We start from the raw sequence: 22551 nt of genomic DNA on the forward strand, positions 1-22551 counted from the left end.
ATCTTATTTAGTCACAGTTCAGAATACTGTAAGACTTTGGCTTTTATTCTGGAGTAAAGAAGAAATGGCAACCCACTCCAGTACTCTTGCTTGGAAAATTCCATGGACAGAGGAGCCTTGTAGGTTACAGTCCGTGGGGTTGCAAAGAGTTAGACACGACTGAGCGACTTCACTCACTCGAAGACATTGCAGAGTTTTGAGCAAAGGAGTAATACAAACTGACTCCATTTGACAGGATCACTCTGCCTGCCATGTTGAGAACACACCATGGGTGGAAGGGGTCAGGGGAAGAAGTAAGGAAACCAGTTAGGAGGTTATTGCAACTATTCAGGAAAGACGTGATGGAGACTTAGATCAAAATGAAAATAATAGAGTCATTAAGAACTCATTAGAATCTGGATATATGTTAGAAGTAGGGTCAAGATAGGGAGGTATGAAGGATGACTCCAGACTTTTGCTGGGCAACTATAAATATGGTATTGCTAATAAACAAAGTGGAAAGACTGTGGGAGGAGGAGTTTGGACAGAAAGATTGATGCTTTCCAATAATGGTGGCCTAGCATCAAGAAAAAGTTAATTTATATTCAATAGACTTGGTCATAAAAGGCATAATAAATAAGTGATATATCATTATAAAAAATTTACCTTACAAAAACAATCTAGGTGACTAACCATCAGCAGTCAGGAAATAAGTTTATGTCTTCAATTTTTTCCTTATGTAGAACAGATCGTTCCCTCAAAAAGTCAGAAAAATGAAAATGGTTTAATTCTAAGAGCTGAGAGGACACAAATTAAAGGTATATTTGGACTTAATTGGGCTAATTCACAGCAAGTCTTTTGTAGAAGGTATGGTTTAACCTAGATGAAAAGTCTCCCAGAAGAAAGGAAGACAAAGGAATCTTAGAGATGTGGTGACTCTCCAGTTTGGAGAATTCAAGAAATCTCCAGCTCAAAGTCAAGTCCTATGATTCGGGGGATAGGAGAGAAAATGGATCCATTAAAAGCTCTGAGAGGAGGTAGGTTGAACCGAGGAGTCACAAAGTAAGAAAAAATACATGTAGTTAGGCATCAGAATTCCTCAGGCCACCACTGATTTGTTGGGCAAGTGCCCACTTCCTTTCCAGAGGGGTTGGCTAAATTGTGTCAAAGACACCTTTATGCCTCAATTAAAATTCTACAATTTTAAATGAGACTTCCTTCTCAGACCTGGAAAGGGGTTATTATGCAGAAGATATGAACCAACTGTTCATCACCTCCAAAAAGGACTGGATGTGAGGAAAAAGAAGGATAAGAATTTCTTGCCTGTTATTAAATCTCAGAATGAGGTCTTGAGAACAATCTGCCACCAGATTAATCTTCTTAATCACCATTTTGTGTCACTGGCCTTTGCCAAACTCCCATGGTTTCTTATTGCTACCAACTCGAATCTTACCTGCTAAGATTACTCTGTGGTTTGGCCCCAAAGTGTCTGGGCAGACTCGATGTCCACCCCTCTTGTCCACAGGCCTAAGGGTCCAGTCAATCTGGCTGTTGATCAGTCTTCCGACATATGGCAGGTGGGGAGACTTTGCTCATAGTAGTACTCTCTTCTTCTCCTGGATTGACTCCTATCCCAGCTTCTCACAACTCCTTTTAAGACCTAGTAATGCCTTCCCAGGCATAAACTTGTGTGTGTATATGTGTGTATGTGTGTGTGTGTTTACTACAAACAGCATTTAATTCTGCCTCAAGGCTTCATTAGCTGGACAAATTCACTGATTCATAGATCTCTTGTGCACTTAATATATCCCTCACAGTATCTTAAAATAGCATAATAGACATAAACAAATGAATGGGTATCCTCTTGATATTTTCAGAAAATAAGGTTTCATATTGGCTTGGAATAAAGTCCTGATGAAGAGACAGTGAAAAGATGAAAAATATTATGCCAAATTAATGTTCACCAGTTCCCAGTTTGATATATATGTTCATTCTTCTTGTTGAGTATCCAAGGACTGGTTTTGTGGTGTTATGTGAGCTGGTTAAATCCAGACACTGGCTTTGATACAGTGTGCTTTTGCTTATAGTACAGAAAACCAAAAATGAAAAAACACAGCTGAAGCACAAATATGCATTCTTTCATGTTGTCTATGAATTCTAGTCACCAGGTACTGCATTTATAATATACTAAACAAATTAATTGGTGCTGTTCGTTAGTCTCTAAGTCATGTATGACTCTTTGCGACCCCCATGGACTACAGCACAGCAGGCTTCCCTGTCATTCACTATCTCCAGGAGTTTGCTCAAATTCATGTCCATTGAGTCGGTGATGCTATCTAACTGTCTCATCCTCTGCCGCTCTCTTCTCCTTCTGCCCTCAATCTTTCCCAGCATCAGGGTTTTTTCCAATGAGTTGGCTCTTTGCATCAGGTGGCCAAAGTATTGGAGCTTTAGCTTCAGCATCAGTCCTTCCAATGAATATTCAGGACTGATTTCCTTTAGGGTTGACTGGTTTGATCTCCTTGCTGTCCAAAGGACTCTCAAAAGTGTTCTCCAGCACCACAATTCAAAAGCATCAATTCTTTGGCACTCAGTCTTCGTTATGGTCCAACTCTCACATCTGTACATGACTTTAACTAGACAGACCTTTGTCGGCAAAGCAATGTCTTTGCTTTTTAATTCACTTTCTAGGTTTGTCATGGCTTTCCTCCCAAGGAGCAAGTATCTTTTAATTTCACAGCAGCTGTCACTACTATCTGCAGTGATTTTGGAGCCCAAGAAAATAAAATCTGTCACTACTCCCACTTTTCCCCTTCTATCTGCCATGAAGTGATGGGACCAGATACTATAATCTTAGTTTTTGAATGTTGAGTTTTAAGCCAGCTTTCTCACTTTCTTCTCTCACCCTCATCAAGAGGCTCTTTAGTTCCTCTTCACTTTTGCCATTAGAGTGGTATTATTTGCATATCTGACATTGTTGATATTTCTCCAAGCAATCTTGATTCCAACTTGTGCTTCATCCAGCCCAGCATTTAGCATGATGCACTCTGCATGTAAGTTAAATAAGCAGGGTGATAATATATAGTCTTGTCATACTCCCTTCTCAAGTTTTAACCAGTCAGTTGTTCCATGTCCGGTTCTAACTGTTGCTTCTTGACCTGCATACAGGTTTCTCTGAAGACAGGTAAGGTGGTCTAGTATTTCCATCTCTTTAAGAATCTTCAATAGTTTGTTGGGATCCGCACAGTTAAAGGCTTTAGTATAATCAATGAAGCAGAAGTAGATGTTTCCTGGAATTCCCTTGCTTTCTCTATGATCCAGTGAATGTTGGCAATTTGATCTCTGGTTCTTCTCTCTTTTCTAAACCCAGCTTATACATCTGCACATTCTCGATTCAAGTACTGCTGAACCCTAGCTTGAAATTTTGACCATAACCTTATTAGCATGTGAAATGAGCACAACTGTATGATAGTTTGAACATTTTTTGGCACTGCCCTTCTTTGGGGTTGGGATGAAAACTGACCTTTTCCAATCCTGTGACCACTGCTGAGTTTTCTAAATTTGCTGACATATTCCATGCAGCAATTTAACAGCATCATCATTTAGGATTTTAAATAGCTCAGCTGGAATTCCATCACCTCCTCTAAGGCCCACTTGACTTCACACTTTAGGATGTCTGGCTCTAGTTGAGTGAACACACCATCATTGTTATCCTGGTCATTAAGACCTTTTTGTAAAGTTCTGTGTATTCTTGCCACCTATTCTTAATCTCTTCTGCGTCTATAAGGTCCTTACCATTTCTGTCCTTTATTGTGCCCATCCTTGCATGAAATATTCCCTGATATCTCCAATTTTTCTTGAAGAGATCTCTAGTCTTGCCCCTTCTGTTGTTTTCCTCTACGTCTTTAAAGAAGTTCATTAAAGAAGGACTTCTTTTTTTTTTTTTTTTTTTTTTTACGTCAGACGGGTAATGTGCCAGTGTCGTAACAAGGTTTGCGGGGAGGCACATGTCACGCAACAGCGTGAACACCCAATCATCACGCTCAAAGAAGGACTTCTTATCTCTCTTTGCTAGTCTCTGGAACTTTGCGTTCAGTTGGCTTTCCTTTTCTCCCTTGCTTTTTGCTTTTTTTCTTTCCTTGGCTATTTGTAAAGCCTCCTCAGACAAACACTTTGCCTTCTTGCATTTCTTTTTCTTGGGGATGGTTTTTGGTCACTGCCTCCTCTACAATATTACCAAGTTCTGTCCATAGTTCTTCAGGCTCTCTGTCTACCAGATCTAATCCCTTGAATCTATTCATCACCTCCACTGTATAATCATAGGGATCTGATTTAGGTCATACCTGATTAGCCTAGTGGTTTGTCCTACTTTCTTCAATTTGAACCTGAATTTTGCAATAAGGAACTGATGCTCTAAGCCACAGTCAGCTCCAGGTCTTGTTTTTGCTAACTGTATAGAGCTTCTCCATCTTTGGCTGCAAGAAATATAATCAATCTGATTTCAGTATTGACCATCTTGCTAATGTACATGTTTAGAATCACCTCTTGTATTGCTGGAAAAGGCTATTTGCTATGACCAGTGCGTTCTCTTGATAAAACTTTGTTAGCCTTTGCCCTGCTTCATTTTGTACTCCAAGGACAAACTTCTCTGTTATTCCAGGTATCTCTTGCCTTTCTGCTTTTGCATTCCAACCTCCTATGGTGAAAAGAAGGCCTTTTTGAGAGTTACTTCTCCAAGAAGGTCTTGGAAGTCTTCATAGAACCATTCAACTTCAGCTTCTTTGGCATCAGTTGTTGGGACATAGACTTGTACTATCTGATGTTGAATGGTTTGCCTTGGAAATAAAGATCAGAGATCATTCTGTTGTTTTTGAGGCTGCACCCAAGTACTGCATTTCGGAGTCTTTTGTTGACTGTGAGGGCTACTCCATTTCTTCTAAGGGATTCATGCCCATAGTAGTAGATATAATGGTCATCTGAATTAAATTTGTTCATTCCCATCCATTTTAGTTCACTGATTCTTAAGATATTGATGTTCACTCTTGTCATCTCCTGCTTGACCACATGCAATTTACCTTGATTCATGGTCCTAACATTCCAGGTTCCCATGCAATATTGTTCTTTATAGCATTGGACTTTACTTACATCACCAGAGGACTTCCGTGGTGGCTCAGATGGTAAAGTGTCTGCCTACAATGTGTGAGACCCAGGTTTGATCCCTATGTCAGGAAGATCTTCTGGAGAAGGAAATGGCTTTGCCTGGAAAATCCAGGTTGCGAAGAGTCAGACTCGACTGAGTGACTTCACTTTCACTTTGGACTAACTTGAGTAGCTCAGAGGGTAAAGAGTCTGCCTGTAATTCAGGAGACCAGGGTTCGATCTCTGGGTCTGGAAGATCCCCTGGAGGAGGGCATGGCAACCCTTTCCAGTATTCTTGCCTGAAGAATCCCCATAGACAGCGGAACCTGGCTGGCTACAATCCATGGGGTTGCACAGAGTCAGGCACAACTGAGCGACTTCACTTTCACGTTCACTTTTACATCACCAGACAAATCCACAACTGAGCATCATTCCTCTTTGGCCCAGATGCTTCATTCTTTCTGGAGCTATTAGTAGTTGCCCTCCACTCTTCCCCAGAAGTATACTGCACTCCTTCCAACCTATGGGGCTCTTCTTCTGGTTTCATATCTTTTCCCCTTTTGGTAGTGTTCATGGGGTTCTTGCAGTAAGAATAGTGGAGGGGTTTGCCATTCCCTCCACCAGTGGACCATGTTTTATCAGAATTCCCCATTATGACCCATTTATCTCGGGCAGCCCTGTGCAGCATGACTCATAGCTTCATTGAGTTACACAAGCCCCTTCCCCATGACAAGGCTGTGATCTGTGAAGGGGATATATATTAATAAATAAGCTGAAATTAGGAAGTGAAGAGCAAATAAGGAGAGAGTAGGGAAGGGATGGAGAGGGAGAGAAGAGCTTACTGGAATACAGAAGATAAATGATTTAGTGCCCAATGAGAACCTGAATTGAAGATTTCCTAATTTACAAACCACAATTTAAACCGTGAATATATTTCTCAAACTTTAAGAAATGTTTGATTAAATTTTGAGAAAGTGCTCTTATTTCACTCTGGGAAGTAAAAGAAATGATCTTGATAGTGATGGCAACAAAGCTATATATCATTAGTGAATGGTAACAAAATACCAAGACTCAGAATTTCAAATCTTTTCAGTAGGCAAAGTGATTCGCTTTATTGATTGTAGCAATATATGCCTAACTCTGCATGGCAGTAAAGTATATTAAATTGAATTCCATTGGCTTATGATTTGAGATCTCTACATCAAAAGATTTCCAGTCTAACCATTTCAGTAACCATTTTGCATTTCCTTAGCTTTGGAAGTTTTATATCCAGTCTGTGTTAACTGTGGTCATTTACTTTTATGTCTTATTTATGATAATTCCCTCAAGATGGATGGTCACTTGGTTAGTAAAATCATCTCATAGGAAAAATCACTGATATTAATAACTGGACTCAATATAGAAAAAAATGATGCCATCATCAACACGTATTGATATTCTTTTCTTTACCTCAAGTTTTGAATTCCTAACTCTCTATGGCTCAGACCTAGATCTAAAATGGAGGGAAAAAAAGAAAAAGAGTTGGCAGATTTTTTTTTTTTTTAATGCTGTGAATTTCCAGTTTTTCTCTCTCGAAATTAGTCTACAGTATTCACATCATTTTTAAGAAGGTCTAAATCCCTACTTAGGTAAAAGGTTTTCTTTTTCTTATTTTCTTCTTTTTTCCCCAGAGTTTCAACCCCTTAAATTAACTAATTGACAATGTGTAATGTTTTATCATGGAAAGGAATAACATCAGTAATGGAGTAAGGAAATAACCTAAAATGTTTCATTTCAAATAATCAATCTGCCTTTTCTCTAATTGTTATTCTTATGAGGATTTTTATCCTTAAGAGAGAGATCATGTGTGTGTGTGTTTAATTTTGAGCTTTTGATTTTGTTTAATCTTCAGCCTTGATGATTATCTTTGTTATCTGATGGGATAATAATAGAACTGTTTGATGACTACAATATAAATACTGGACCATAAACATTATGCTAATCTCACAAGAGTGCTATGCTATGCTATGCTATGCTAAGTCGCTTCAGTCGTGTCCGACTCGGTGCAACCACATAGACGGCAGCCCACCAGGCTCCGTCATCCCTGGGATTCTCCAGGCAAGAATACTGGAGTGGGTTGCCATTTCCTTCTCCAGTGCATGAAAAGAGAAAAGTGAAACTAAAGTCGCTCAGTCGTGTCCGACTCTTAGCAACCCCATGGACTGCAGCCTACCAGGCTCCTCCGTCCATGGGATTTTCCAGGCAAGAGTACTGGAGTGGGGTGCTAAATGTAAATAACATGAATCACTAAGTAAACACAGTGCTTGTATTAGATTTTGTACCAATTAAAATAATTGTGTCCGATTAGAATTAACTTCCCTCAATTAAACTCCCATGGCACCTAGTTGTCCATCCAGTGCATATGATTGACTGTCTAATTTCCCAGAATTTGAAGAGGCATGGGAAAGAGGGGGAGCCCCACTGGTTAGCATAGTTGGGTTTCTGCACTTGTAAGCCATCTGAACAACCACTCAGCCTGGATGGAGCTAAGCTGAGCAGGGGAATCAATGAGAAATAAGTTAAGAATTGTTTTCCTAATAAAGAAAAGGAGAAGAAAAGAAAGTGTTAGTTGCTCAGTTGGGTCCTACTCTTTGTGACCCCTTGTAGCCTACCAGGCTCTACTGTTGATGGGATTATCCAGGCCAAAATATTGGAGTGGGTTGCCATTCCCTTCTCCAGGGTATCTTCCTGACTCAGGGATCGAACCTGGGTTTCCTGTATTGCAGGCAGATTCTTTACCATCCCAGCCACCAGAACAAAAGCCAAGAAGAAAAACGAGTGCATAGAAATTCTCACCAAGCCACAGCAGTTGTAGCGACCATGCCAGAAGTGGGGCTAGCCAAACTGCCTGTATAAAGGAGTAAGACCAGGAGGAAGGATAGTGTTTATACAAAAGCTAAGCAACGATGTTAAGAGAGAATGAGATGTACAAACAATGAGAAGACCTAGAAAGGGGCATTTAAAAAAAAAATTTTTTTTAATGTAGCAAACCATTCAATATCACAGTAATCCAAGTCTATTCCCCAGCCAGTAATGCTGAAGAAGCTGAAGCTGAACGGTTCTATGAAGACCTACAAGACCTTCTAGAACTAACACCCCCAAAAGATGTCCTTTTCATTATAGGCAATTGGAAAGCAAAAATAGGAAGTCAAGAGATACCTAGAGTAGCAGGCAAATTTGGCCTTGGAATACAAAATGAACGTCAAAGACTAGCAAAGATTTGCCAAAAGAATGCACTGGGCATAGCAAACACCCTCTTCAACAACACAAGAGAAGACTTTACACGTGGAGGTCACCAGATGGTCAATACTGAAATCAGATTGATTATATTCTTTGCGGCCAAAGATGGAAAAGCTCTCTACAGTCAGCAAAAACAAAACTAGGAGCTGACTGTGGCTCAGATCATGAATTCCTTAACTCCTTATTGCCAATGCTATGCTATGCTAAGTCACTTCAGTCGTGTCCGACTCAGTGCGACCCCATAGACGGCAGCCCACCAGACTCCCCCGTCCCTGGGATTCTCCAGGCAAGAACACTGGAGTGGGTTGCCATTTCCTCCTCCAATGCATGAAAGTGAAAAGTGAAAGTGAAGTCGCTCAGTCGTGTCCAACTCCTAGCGACCCCATGGACTGCAGCCTACCAGACTCCTCCATCCATGGGATTTTCCAGGCAAGAGTACTGGAGTGGGGTGCCATTGCCTTCTCCGCCTTATTGCCTAACTCAGACTTAAATTGAAGAAAGGAAAGAAAACCACTAGATCATTCTGATATGACCTAAATCAAATCCCTTATGATTATACAGTGGAAGTGAGAAATAGATTCAAGGGATTAGATCTGAAAGACAGAGTGCCTGAAGAACTATAGACAGCAGTTCATGACATTGTACAGGAGGGGATCAAGACCATCACCAAGAAAAGGAAATGTAAACAGGCAAAATAGTTGTCTGACGAGACCTTACAAATAGCTGAGAAAAGAAGAAAAGCTAAAGCAAAGGAGAAAAGGAAAGATATACCCATTTGATTACAGAGTTCCAAAGAATAGCAAGTAGAGATAAGAAAGCCTTCCTCAGCCATCAGTGCAAAGAAATAGAGGAAAACAACAGAATGGGAAAGACTAGAGATCTCTTCAAGAAAATTAGAGATACCAAGGGAACATTTCATGCAAAGATGGGCACAATAAAGTACAGAAATGGTAGGGACCTAACAGAAGCAGAAGATATTAAGAAGAGGTGGCAAGAATACACAGAAAATATACAAAAAAGATCTTCATGAGCCAGATAACCACGATGATGTGAGCACTCACCTAGAGCCAGATCTGCTGGAATGCAAAGTCAATTGGGCCTTAGGAAGCATCACTATGAATGAAGCTAGTGGAGATGATGGAATTCCAGTTGAGCTATTTCAAATCCTGAAAGATGATGCTGTGAAAGTGCTGCACTCAATATGCCAGCAAATCTGGAAAACTCAGCAGTGACCACAGGACTGGAAAAGGTCAGTTTTCATTCCAATCCCAAAGAAAGGTAATGCCAAAGAATGCTCAAACTACCGCACAATTGCACTCATCTCACACGCTAGCAAAGTAATGCTCAAAATTCTCCAAGCCAGGCTTCAACCGTATGTGAGCCATGAACTTCCAGATGTTCAAGCTGGATTTAGTAAAGGAAGAGGAACCAGAGATCAACTTGCCAATATCCGTTGGATCATCAAAAAAGCAAGAGAGTTCCAGAAAAACATCTACTTCTGGTTTATTGACTAAGCCAAAGCCTTTGACTGTGTGTATCACCACAAACTGTGGGAAATTCTTCAAGAGATGGGACTACCAGACCACCTGACCTGCCTCTTGAGAAATCTGTATGCAGGTCAGGAAGCAACAGTGAGAACTGGACATGGAACAACAGACTGGTTGCAAATTGGGAAAGGAGTACGTCAAGGCTGTATGTTGTCACCCTGCTTATTTAACTTATATGCAGAGTGCATCATGAGAAATGCTGGGCTGAATGAAGCACAAGCTGGAATCAAGATTGCCAGGAAAAATATCAATAACCTCATATATGCAGATGACACCACCCTGATGGCAGAAAGTGAAGAACCTCAAAAGAACCTCTTGATGAAAGTGAAAGAGGAGAGTTAAAAAGTTGGCTTAAAACTCAACATTCAAAAGCTAAGATCATAACATCCAGTCCCATCACTTCATGGCAAATAGATGGGGAAACAATGGAAACAGTGAGAGACTTTATTTTGGGGGGCTCCAAAATCACTCCAGATGGTGACTGCAGCCATGAAATTAAAAGACACATGTTCCTTGGAAGAAAAGTTATGACCAACCTAGACAGCATATTAAAAAGCAGACACATTACTTTGCCAACGAAGGTCCATCCAGTCAAAGCTATGTTTTTTCCAGTAGTCATGTATGGATGAGAAGTTGGACTACTAAAGAAAGCTGAGCACCGAAGAATTGATGCTTTTGAACTGTGGTGTTGGAGAAGACTCTTGAGAGTCCCTTGGACTGCAAGGAGATCCAACCAGTCCATCCTAAAGGATATCAGTCCTGAATATTCATTGGAAGGACTGTTGCTGAAGCTGAAACCAACACTTTGGCCACCTGATGCCTAGAACCAACTCATTTGGAAAAAAACCCTGATGCTGGAAAAGATTGAAGCCAGGAAGAGAAGGGGACGACAGAAGATGAGATTATTGGACAGCATCACCAACTCTATGGACATCAGTTTGAGTAAGCTCCAGGTTGGTGATGGACAGGGATGCCTGGCATGCCACAGTCCATGAGGTCACAAAGAGTTGGACATGACTGAGCGAGTGAATTGAACTGAACTGAACTAGTCAATTTACAATGTTGTATTAGTTTCAGGTATACAACAAAGTGAATCAGTTAATCATATGTATATATCCACTCTTTTTTCAGATTTTTTTCCCATATAGGCTATTGAAGTGAAGTTGCTCAGTCGCATCCAACTCTTTGCCACCCCATGGACTGTAGCCTGCCAGTCTCCTCTGTCCTTGGGATTTCCCTTGCAAGAGTACTGGAATGGGTTGCCATTTCCTTCTCCAGAGAATCTTCCCTACCCAGGAATCGAACCTGGGTCTCCCACATTGCAGGCAGAATCCTTACCCTCTGAGCCACCGGGGAAGTCCTATATAGGCTATTACAGAATATTAAATAGAGTTCCCTGTTCTATACACTAGGTCTTTATTAGTTATCTCTTTTATATATGGTAGTGTGTATCTTTCCATTTATGTTTAAGTATATATACATTAATTATATGCATATATATATTAATTATGTGTACCTTTAACCATTTAGATAATTACATATGATTTAAAATTGCCGTTTAGACAAACATTTGTAAGTGTTAGAAGAACCAAATAAGAAAACTCTTGTGTGCAACCCGTTTCAAGCCAGGTATGTATGGTGTTAGCTTAGCCCATTTGAGAGCCCTTAATTAGTAAGTGTGATCTTTGGTTTCCTCAGTGCACTGTTTCACTGTTATCTCTTGATCCTCCCTGGGAAGTTAGGATGTCAGAACCCAGGGTGAATCTGCCTTTAAGTATTAAGGTTTGAGTCTCCTAAATAACTATACCCAGGCTCTATCTCCTTAGTCTACATAGTTGTTATTGATCTTTGTTCTCTCCACCTAAAATTTAATAGAGTGAACACCTGCCTGGCAAGTTCAGTCTTCCTCACAGGAAAACCTAATTCAGTTTCTCTTAATGAAAGTTTAATGTATACTCTGTCACATCCTGTGATGCAGCAGGGACAGAAAAATTAAGAGTGGCAAGATGGGATAAAAGGAGGGATAATGAGATGGAAATTAAGGAGTCAAGCTGCCAGTAGAGAAGCAGAGTCAACTTCAGATCACAGGAAATTCCACTGCATGCCAGTGCACTGTATCCAGAGAGTACAGTCCTGGTAGCACTGCTCATCAACAGGAAAAGGAAGATGGGGGGAAGGGAGGGAGAAGGACGCCTGTTAATATTAGGACAGTTCATTTCTCATAAAGGAAACAAGGTGTAACAATGCAAGTACACAAAATGAATATTTGTTAAATCTGGGTGATGGAGGCACATGTGTGTAATAAATCAGTGGCTCTAAAGATAATAGTCCCCAGACCAACAACCGTTAACATCACTTGGAAAGTTGTTAGGAATGTGGATTCTCAGCCACCACCTCAGACCTACTGAATCAGAAACTCTGAGGATGGAACCCAACAACCTATATTTTAACAAAGGTCCAGGGGATCTTCCCGACCCAGGAATCAAATCAGGGTCTCCTGCATTGCAGGTGGATTCTTTATCAGCTGAGCTACCAGGGAAGCCCTCCAGGTGATTCTGGGGCTCAGTGAAGTTTGAAAACCACTGTGATAGTGTATTCTCTGTACATTTCTATATGTTGTTTTAAAATGTTACAGTGGTAATGCAGAGAGAGGTTGTTCCTGACAGGGGTGTTGGTGGAGAGCAGCTATGGGGAGAGGTCAGATTGGTCTGGTCATGGGACAGTGTTTCAGGAATAGGACCCTGAGACCCTGCAAGGGGAATGCAGTGGGCAAGGCCTGGTTTAGAACTAAAGTGAAAGGCAAGACGGTAATTTACAAGGAATGTTTGTTTAAAAAGAAAAAAAAAAAAAGAACGGTGCTGGGCAGGCTAAGCAAGGCAAACTCTTTGGTACAGGATAATAAGGCAAAGACCTTGTTTGCAGGAGGATGTTGGACGGAGACTTAGACTAAGAACATGGCAAGGCCTGGTGTTAGCAAGCAGGACCATTTCAGCCATGAACGCTTTGGCTGCAGCAAAGCTGACTGTATGCTTAAATGCCTGGACTACTGAACTCCACTTCTCCTCTCCCCTCCTTTTCTTCCTGCCTTGCTTCCCATCTAGGACAGAACACAGGCAAACCTGCAAGTAGAGGCCAAGGGGAGAAGAATAAGGCGGATCATTGCCTCTGGACAAAACTTCACCCTGTGACAAAACTCCCTACTCCTTCCCTGTTCCAGGCTTGGGCAAAAAGAGCAAAGTTAATTTAAAAAAATATTTTTCATAGCATTTCAACTGTGTAAAACATGTTTTTTAATGCAGAGTCAAAGTTTTCCAGACATCAAAGATCATGAATTAAATTTTCACAAAACCTCCAAATCTTCAGATTTGGCCTGAATTAACCCATATGTTTTTCTCATCCTTTAAGTTTCTCAGTTGCTCTTCTCCCACCTACTTTCTCTTTTATCCCCAAAAGTTCTGAAAGCTCCTGGAGTTTAAATGTGCTGACCTAACGCTCCCTGCCAAGACATTAGTACTAATGGCCTGCTCTGAAGAGGTTGCTGTATTAAGACATCAGTGCTTGCTGCTTGAGTCATTTTTACCTTACTGAAGAATCACTTGTTATTTTACATCGGACAGTGGATGCTGAGAAGGAAAAAGAGGCTGAGAAGGAAAAAAAAATGCAGAGAGCATGAATTCTACTTTTTTTTTTTTTCACAACCTCGAAACTTGATTTATTTAGATACCTTGTTTTAAGGGAAATAATTGGAAAAAATATAAGAATGGGTACATCAGAGTGGAGAAAATGCATCAGTAGGTGTATTACTAAACTTTAATATTTTTTATTTCTCAGTTCCAAACAGCAATCATATAAAGGCACCTCACATACATACAGTATATGTAGGTGCTCAGTCATGTCCAACTCTTTGTGGCCCCCCAAAAGCCCACAAGGCTCCTCTGTCTATGGAATTTCCCAGGCAAGAATACTGGAGTAGGTTGCCATTTCCTACTCCAATACATACAGTATACATAACAGTTTGATATAACAAGTATTAATCTATATAAATAAAATTAATAAAACATTTTTCTTATTTTAGGTAAAATAAAAATAAATATTAATATAAATTCTATTATTTTCTTTCATGGCCCAGTTGATTATATATGTGCCCTCTGGGGTTCACATATAGTACATCCATAGCATTTACATGACATTTTTAAAAGTCCTTGAATTGTGAAAACAAAGCATATAATTTTCCTATAAAAGGTATTAGAGTTTAACACTTCCAGAAGAGTGGAAGTAAGCCATTCACAGACCCTTATTGATAATACAAGACAATGAAAGTCATTTTACCTTTTCATTATTGTTTTCTTGAGGTATAGCTGATGTGGAATATTAAGTTTCAGATGTACAACACAGTGATTCAAAATTTTTAAAGGTTATGCTTCATTTATAGTTATTATAAAATATCAGCTATGTTTCCTGTTTTGTACTATATATCCTTGTAGCTTATTTATTTTATATGTGGTACTTTGTACCTCTTAATCCCCTACTGCTATCTTGCCCTTTCTCCTTTTCCTCTTCCTGCTGGTAACCACTAGTTTATTCTTTATATACGTGAATCTGTTGGCTTTTTGTTATATTCACTAGTTAATTTTAGATTTGAGATTCTAACTTTTTAATGTTGCTTTTGAATTTATCACAAATGGCACATGACAGACAACTCACTATTTCATCAAACAAATACACCACATGCTGAAGTTTATAGAACCTGGTTGAATTAAACGTTTTCTTTCCTCACAGAGATTTATTTAGCACACCCTGGAAATGTTTTTGTTGCAATTCTGTCATTTACAAAAGTGTAGAAATAACATCATATTTCCTCACAGGAATGTCTAAAATCTCTGAGATCTACTAAAAGGTAAATGACTATCATTATACTGTATTTGAATTACAATCAAGAATCGGTCCTCACTTCAGTATCTTCCCTTTCACAGCAGTAAAAAAATTCCCAGAAAGCATGTCACATAAAGTTAGAGAATCCAGAGGAAGTGAAAACTTCCCAAAATGAAAACTCTAATTTTGTGGTGGTGGTTTAGTTGCTGTCGTGTCCGACTCTTGTGACCCCATGGACTGTAGCCCACCGGATTCCTCTGTCCATAGGATTCTCCAGGCAAGAATACTGGAGTGGGTTGCCATTTCCTTCACCAGGGGATTTTCCCAACCCAGGAACCTAACCCAGGTCTCCTGCATTGCAGGTGGATTCTTTACCAACTGAGCTACAAGGCTATTCTGAACATGAATTTATTGTTGGTAGGTTTAATAGGCAGAATAATGTCCCTATAAAGATACCCACATCTAAATCTGCAGAATCTGTGAATATGTTAGGTTACAAAGAAAAGAGATCAAAGGTTGCTAGTAAGTGGATTTTAAAATAGGGAAATTATAAATTATTTCATTGATGGGCTCAGTCATGCCCGACTCTTTGTGACCCCTTTGGAATTCTCCAGGCCAGAATACTGAAGTGGGAAGCCTTTCCCTTCTTCAGGAGATCTTCCCAACCCAGAGATCAAACCCAGGTCTCCCACACTGCAGGCAGATTCTTTGCCAGCTGATCCTCAGGGAAGCCCAAGAATACTGGGGTGGGTAGGCTAACCCTTCTCCAGTGGCTCTTCCCAACCCAGGAATTGAACCAGGGTCTCCTGCATTGCAGGCAGATTCTTTACCAACTGAGCTATCAGGGAAGCCCCAGTGAAATTAGGGTCACAAGCCAAGGAAAGCAGGAATCTTCTTGTTCAGTCACTCAGCCGGGTCTGACTCTTTGTGACCCCATGGACTGCAGCACACCAGGCTTCCCTGTCCTTCACCATCTCTCGGAGCTTGCTCAAACTCATGTCTAATGAGTTGGTGATACCATCCAAGCATCTCGTCCTCTGTCGTCCCCTTCTCCTCCTGCCCTCAGTCTTGACCAGGATTAGGGTCTTTTATAAGCCTGAAAAGGAAGCTTCTAGATGCTAGAAAAGGCAAGCAAATGGATTCTTCTCTTGAAACTCCAAAAGGAACACAGCCTTGCCAATACATCAATTTTAGCCCAGTGAGATGCATTTCAGAATTTTGACCTCCAGAACCATAACATAAAATGTGTATTGTTTTTAAGTCAGTAAGTCTGTGGTAATTAGTTTTAGCAACAATAGGAAGCTAATACAGTTGGTTTCTGGGAGATAATGGTGGGAAAGTCAAAATCCCCATTATCTAAGACTTACTGGAAACTCACCCATCACATATATTGCTAAGGTGGTAGGCTTTCTGAGGTTATGCTGGCCAGGTTCTTGTCACTGGCTCTCTCATCATGAGTCTCCTCCTTTTAGAAAGAATTCTGGGGGGAGGAGTACAGCTGGATTATGAGTTGAAGTCTGAACCCTGACTTCTTAATTTGTAAATGAGATTAGATCAGATCACCCCAAGAGAAAACCAAGTCCATCTCTGAAATGCCCTCAGTTCAGTTTAGTTCAGTCACTCAGTCATGTCCGACTCTTTGCAGCCCCATGACTGCAGCACATCAGGCTTCCCTGTCCATCACCAACTCCCAGAGTTTGTTCAAACTCACGTCCATCGAGTTGGTGATGCCATCCAGCCATCTCATCCTCTGTCGTCCACTTCAGGTGGCCAAAGTATTGGAGTTTCAGCTTCAGCATCAGTCCTTCCAATGAATATTCACTACTGATTTCCTTTAGGATTGACAGGTTTGATCTTCTTGCAGTCCAAGGGACTCTCAAGGGTCTTCTCCAACACCACAATTCAAAAACATCAATTCTTCAGCACTCAGCTTTCTTAGAGGATGTCCAACTCTCACATCCATACATGACTACTAATTCCATCGATATAGAGACATGGATATGTAACTGTGTTTGTTACTTCAAATATTAAAAAGCCTCAACACTTAAATCCATATGTTGCTTGGTTCTAAAGAGTGAGGACTTTGAATATTCTTCTCCATCCATCATGTTTGATAGGCCTATATTTTCTGTAATAGAAAATAGCTTCTAAGCTTGATTTATAATTCCTCTAACCTGAGGTTAAACTATAATCACAGTGAAGCTTAACAGAGTGGGACTGTGTGACTGGCAATCATATGCAGGGGTTGGGTACCATCACGCAGATGGTGTTCTGGTCTCTAGCTGTTCCTCAGGTGATTCTGCATCTGCATATTGCCCAAAGTCTGAGCCACTGTAATTATTGAAGAATGGATGGATGGTTGAATAAGTACATATGCTTATTGTCTTCATTTATCCCACTCTCCACACAACCCAACTGGAAAGTGGGAAAATACAGTGGCTGCCTTTGGCCCCAAACACACCTGATTTGCATTCCTTTATTCAAGCTTTTCCTATCATAGTGACGATGAAGCTGACCTTTAAAATAACAAAGCTTCTATATTGCTTTGAAAAATATAATTCTCATATACATGAAATGATGTAGAATACATATTCTTTGTGTCTTATTAATACATCTAAAAGACAAATATTTCTAAGGAATAAGGATTGAAAACAAGCAAAGAAACAAAAAAAGAATCTCTGCTTTGGACTAAGTTTTAACAGCATGAAAAACTGACTCAATGATCTGTATGCCTCACCCTTGCATTCTCTCTCTCTTCTGCTAACTCATTTTCCACTTAATCTTCTATTTATACACTTATCTACATTCTGGATATTGACTCATGTCAAGAGTTTTTCAAAGCACTGTTTTATTTGAATGAATCGAGATTGACGGTCTAAAATGCATTGATTAATACCATAAAGCATGAGTTAATTAATCTCTCTAATTTTATCCCCCCCACCATGTGAAAATAATATTATATCAGCAGTTGACCTTGATGGGTAATTAGAAATAATGAGAGATGAAAACAGGGAACAGGTTTTCAGATATCAACTATTCAAGGATTTGCTTTTTTTCCCCCAAACTGAGGAATTTTAAATTTTCATATAAACATTGCTTAAATAGAATGTAAATTAGCCACAGAATATGACTGACAATATGAAAATAATACCTCTTAGGTCAATTTAGGATCACTTGACTGTCTTACCAAAGTAGAATATAGTCTTAGGAAGGGCTCATTCTTTTTTTCCTATTCTGATAGTTAGAGTCAAGTTGGGTGAAATCAGACATTTCCTACTTTCCATTTCCCATGATGTTGAAATACTACCCAGGAAATAAACACGATTGAATCTGTTTGTTTCCTAAAACCATGAGAAAAATGTGAACCACTTGGAAAGTGACACCCAAGGGAAAAGGCTCATGCTGAGATCAGTGCTGTTGTGACTGTGTTCGGTTCCTTTTCTCAAGAGTCCACTTCTCATCACTGGATGAGGAAGCCGGCAGCCCATGGAGAAACAGCCTCCTGTCCAAGGTCAACAGAGTTGGGGAAAAGGACTGAGCTTCCTAGTTCTCTTCAATGTCCAAGGATGTTGACTGTAGCAAAAATACTGCATTCGGCCTTCCACCTCTGTCAGCTTTACAGGGCATGAATTATGAACATTTTAAGTATCATTTACTAGATGGTCTTAAACCTAATCAAAGACTGGAATTAAATTTCTTATTGTCCCCAGGCTGCCTTTGTTTACAGCTGTGACCACAGCTCTTGTATATCAGTTCTTTGTTTAGCTCGCTTATAGTCAAGTTCTAAGTGGCAGGCTGTAGTGAGTTTCCAGGTGGCTCTAGTGGTGAAGAACCCACCTGCCAGTGCAGGAGACTTAAGAGACACAGCTTCAATCCCTGGGTCGGGCAGATCCCCTGGAGAAGGAAATGGCAACACACTCCAGTATTCTTGCCTGGAAAATCCCATGGACAGAGGAGCCTGGCAGGCTATGGTTTATAGGATCACAAAGAATTGGACACAACTGAAGCGGCTTAGCACTACCTTGAGAGCAGGGAATTGACAAAGAGAAAATGAGGCATTGCATTGGCAGCTTTGCTATGTAGCAGGTAGAACAGTAAAATAACGGGGAGAAAAGGAAGAAGATAGGAGAACTCAGTGTCTGAGGAGTGACCTGGGAGAGCACAGGCCATGGAAAGCACAAGATGGGTAAGGGAAATAAAAAACTAAAACAGTATGTAGACCTTCTCAAGGCACAGCGGAAGAGACAGGCTATCTAGTTGGATTATTTTACAAATGTAGCTCCCATGACCCAAATCTCAGGATATCGGGTGAGATATTAGCTGACTAATGACAGCTGAAATGAGAATGCTGCATTATATTTCAGTAAAGATGCAATAGGACTTCCCTGATGGCTCAGACAGTAAAGAATCCTCCTTTAATGCAGGAGATCCAGGTTCGATCCCTGGGTCAAGAAGATTCCCTGGAGGAGGGAACGGCTACCCACTCCAGTATTCTTGCCTGGAGAATTCTCCAAACAAAGGAGGCTGGCGGGCTACCATCCATGGGGTCACAAAGAGTCAGACATGACTGAACCACTAAGAACACACATGCACAGAGATACTATAAGCCTTGAAAAAAAAATTAATGGCAATAAAGAGGGGTTAAAAAGAATATTTTAAAATTTTCCTTGAAAACTCTTGCATAAGCCAAGCCCTTACTACCTTTAAAAATTTTTTATTTTATATTGGAGTGTAGCCAATTAGCAATGTTATCATAGTTTCAGGTATACAGCAAAGCAACTCAGCCACGCATATATATGTATCCATTCTCCCAGAATCAAATCTTGCTTCTTCTCTCCAGAAAGCTGTGTTAGCTCATTCCTCGCAGCTTTTCTGCTCTCAGGACACACTGTTTTCTGAGTTTGCTTTTGCTCATTAGGAACTTTACAGCTATGGCTGAGACTACTTTGGCTCTCTGTGGCTTAAATCCCTTTCTCTTGGATATTTAATATCTCCTGTCTCCCTATTAGGGCTTCCCTGGTACCTCAGATGGTAAAGAATCTGCCTGCAATGCAGGAAATCTGCCTGCTATTTGTTACAATCACACTGTTGATTTTCTCTTCTATACTTTTTTTTTTTTAATTTTACTCTGGAGCTATCTCTTCTCTCTTTGATTTTCATTCTGTTCCTTATAAAACCCTTCTTTCCAAATTCAGCCAAAATGCTGTCTTCAACATGAAGGCTTTAAGAGTTCATGTAAAAATGACATTATGTTTGAACATCAGTAGACAAGCATTTGAATTTCTAATCCATTATTTATTAATGGGGTCCACTTGAAAAGCTTTGTTATTCTCCTGGTCTCAGTTTCCCATTTTATCTAATGAGGGTAACACCTACCTAATAGGGTTGTAATGATTAAGTGAGGTAATTGCTTATAAAAAAACATCTGGAATATAGTAGTTAAATAAACATAGGTTAATTTCCTTTTATTCCTCTAAATTCATGCTGCTTTATAATATAGATATTTATATATGGGTTTACCACCTAACAGGGGCTTCCCAGGTGGTGCTAGTGGTAAAGAACCTGCCTGCCAATTCAGGAGACATAAGAGATGTGGGTTTAATCCCTGGGTCAGGAAGATCCCCTGAAGGAGGGCATGGAAAACCACTCCAGTATTCTTGCCTGGAGAATGCCTAGGGTTGCAAAGAGTAGAGCATGACTGAAGTGACTTAGGATGCACTCACAACATTTATTAGATTTATTTCTTTAAGTCAAGACTTATGTGTGAGCATACATATATACCCATACATGAATACATGTACCTCTGTATGTATGTGTACAACATGTGTATTTTTACGTGTATACATAAATACATACATACATACGTATATAGAAGGTGTTTTTTGTTGTTGTTCAATAAATGTCCAAACCATGACCCAGAAAGAATTGCATCTAGCTAATCTGTTGATAAAGGTTGGTCCCTTTTCTTTCATTGGAGTAAAGCTGCTACAGAAGGTAAGTATGTATGCATGTGGGCTTCCCTGGTGGCTCAGTGGTAAAGAATCTGCCTGCAATGAAGGAGACCCAGGTTCGATTCCTGGGTTGGGAAGATCCCCTGAAGGAGGACATGGCAACCCACTCCAGTATTCTCCACTCCTGGAGAATTCCATGGACAGAGGAGCCTGGCAGGCTACATTCCATAGGGTTGAACACAATTGAAGTGACTAAGCCGCAGCAGCAGCAGCATGTATCCATGTATGACCTGCACCCTTAAGATATACATATAATGTGTTGATTGAACATCAAGACTTAGAAGTTGATACCATACTGGCATAAACACTTGCTTCAAGTATATGGACATACAGTCAAGCCCACATTGATCTGCCCATTGGCTACAGCTGGGCTGGCTCCACACCTCTGCTGGCCTGAGTTCAATTCAGTAATATGGACACTAGGGCAGAGCAGAGCATCCAGGTTGACCTGGGAAACTTAAGCAGGGGTGAACCTGGTTTGAATCCTGGTTCTCCCATTTCCCATGTTAGGACCTTGACAAAATTACATAATTTATCTGTACTTGGGTTTTGCATCTGAAAATGAATAACAATCCTTTCTTCATAGGGTTATTGTGAGTGTTAAATGAACCAGCACTTTAAAGAACCTAATCCGGCATATGATAAGCATTTAATGTTATCTACCATCAGCATTGTCATTATCATGGTCATCTAATAGGTGACTCTAGTTTAAGATTTGAAAGTTTGCTCAAGGGTAAAGTTTTTATGTATTATCCTCCAGGGGGATAGTCTTAATTTATTTAATGAATTTATTTTAATCATCATCTGGCCTTTCATCCAAGAAATATTAACTCTAATGGCATGAGAGTTGACATTTTCTCTTACAGAACAAATTTTGTTTCATCAAATATTAATTTAGTCAAATATTAATTCATTTATATATTAAAAATATTTCCCCCATATGTCTGCTATATATGACATAACCTCTGAGAGCCATGTTATTGAATCTTTGATCACAGTTCTACAGATATTTTTGTGTATTACCTAGCCTTAGATATCCTGGATCCAATAAGCGAAAATAAAAATGTGACTTGAGGATAAGAAAAATACTCCTGATGGAAATACAGCATCCTGCGAACATATAGTACTCATGTGTTTTCAATGGACTCTTGCATACACTTCCTCATTTAATCATCACATAAAGAGGAAAATAGTCTGTAGATTTTATTTACAGGCAAAAATGACACTGAGTCATAACAACTTTAGCTCACTTCTTGCTTTTGTGCAGCCTGCAAGCTAAGAACGGTTTTGACATTTGTAAATGGTTGGAGAAAAAAAGTTTTTGAATCTCATGACGTGAAAATTATGTATGAAATTAAATGAAATTCAAGTCTTGGTGTCCATTAATGAACTTTTATTGGAAGACAAACTCTGCTCCTTTATTCAATATTGTTCAAGGTTACTTTCACACCACAGCAGCACAGTTGTGTAGTTGCAACAGAGACTCCACGTTCCTGCAGAGATGAAAATATTTACCAACTGGCCCTTTACAGGCAAAGTTTGCTGATCCCTGTTCTAAGAAGTTAAATGACTTGCCTAAATTACATAGCCTGTAAGGTGATGTGTTACAACTTGCATCTAGATCCTTTGGCTATCTCAGAGGACAGGCTCACTGACTAGATGTCTCTGTGTTTTAGATTGTAAAATGCTTCCATTCTGGAAGCATGATCTGCAGATGCAGCCTC

At 40.0% G+C, this 22551-nt stretch overlaps 1 non-coding gene across 1 annotated transcript; it reads right to left on the reverse strand.

Annotated features, from left to right (window-relative positions):
• Positions 1 to 3936: 3936 nt before the first annotated feature.
• On the reverse strand, positions 3937 to 4034 carry LOC123465063. The gene has a single exon (XR_006640128.1). It is a non-coding gene; the product is annotated as a small nucleolar RNA U13 (small nucleolar RNA).
• Positions 4035 to 22551: the final 18517 nt, after the last annotated feature.

This window comes from Bubalus bubalis, chromosome 17 (assembly GCF_019923935.1).
Source record: "Bubalus bubalis isolate 160015118507 breed Murrah chromosome 17, NDDB_SH_1, whole genome shotgun sequence".
Taxonomy (NCBI): Eukaryota; Metazoa; Chordata; class Mammalia; order Artiodactyla; family Bovidae; genus Bubalus; species Bubalus bubalis.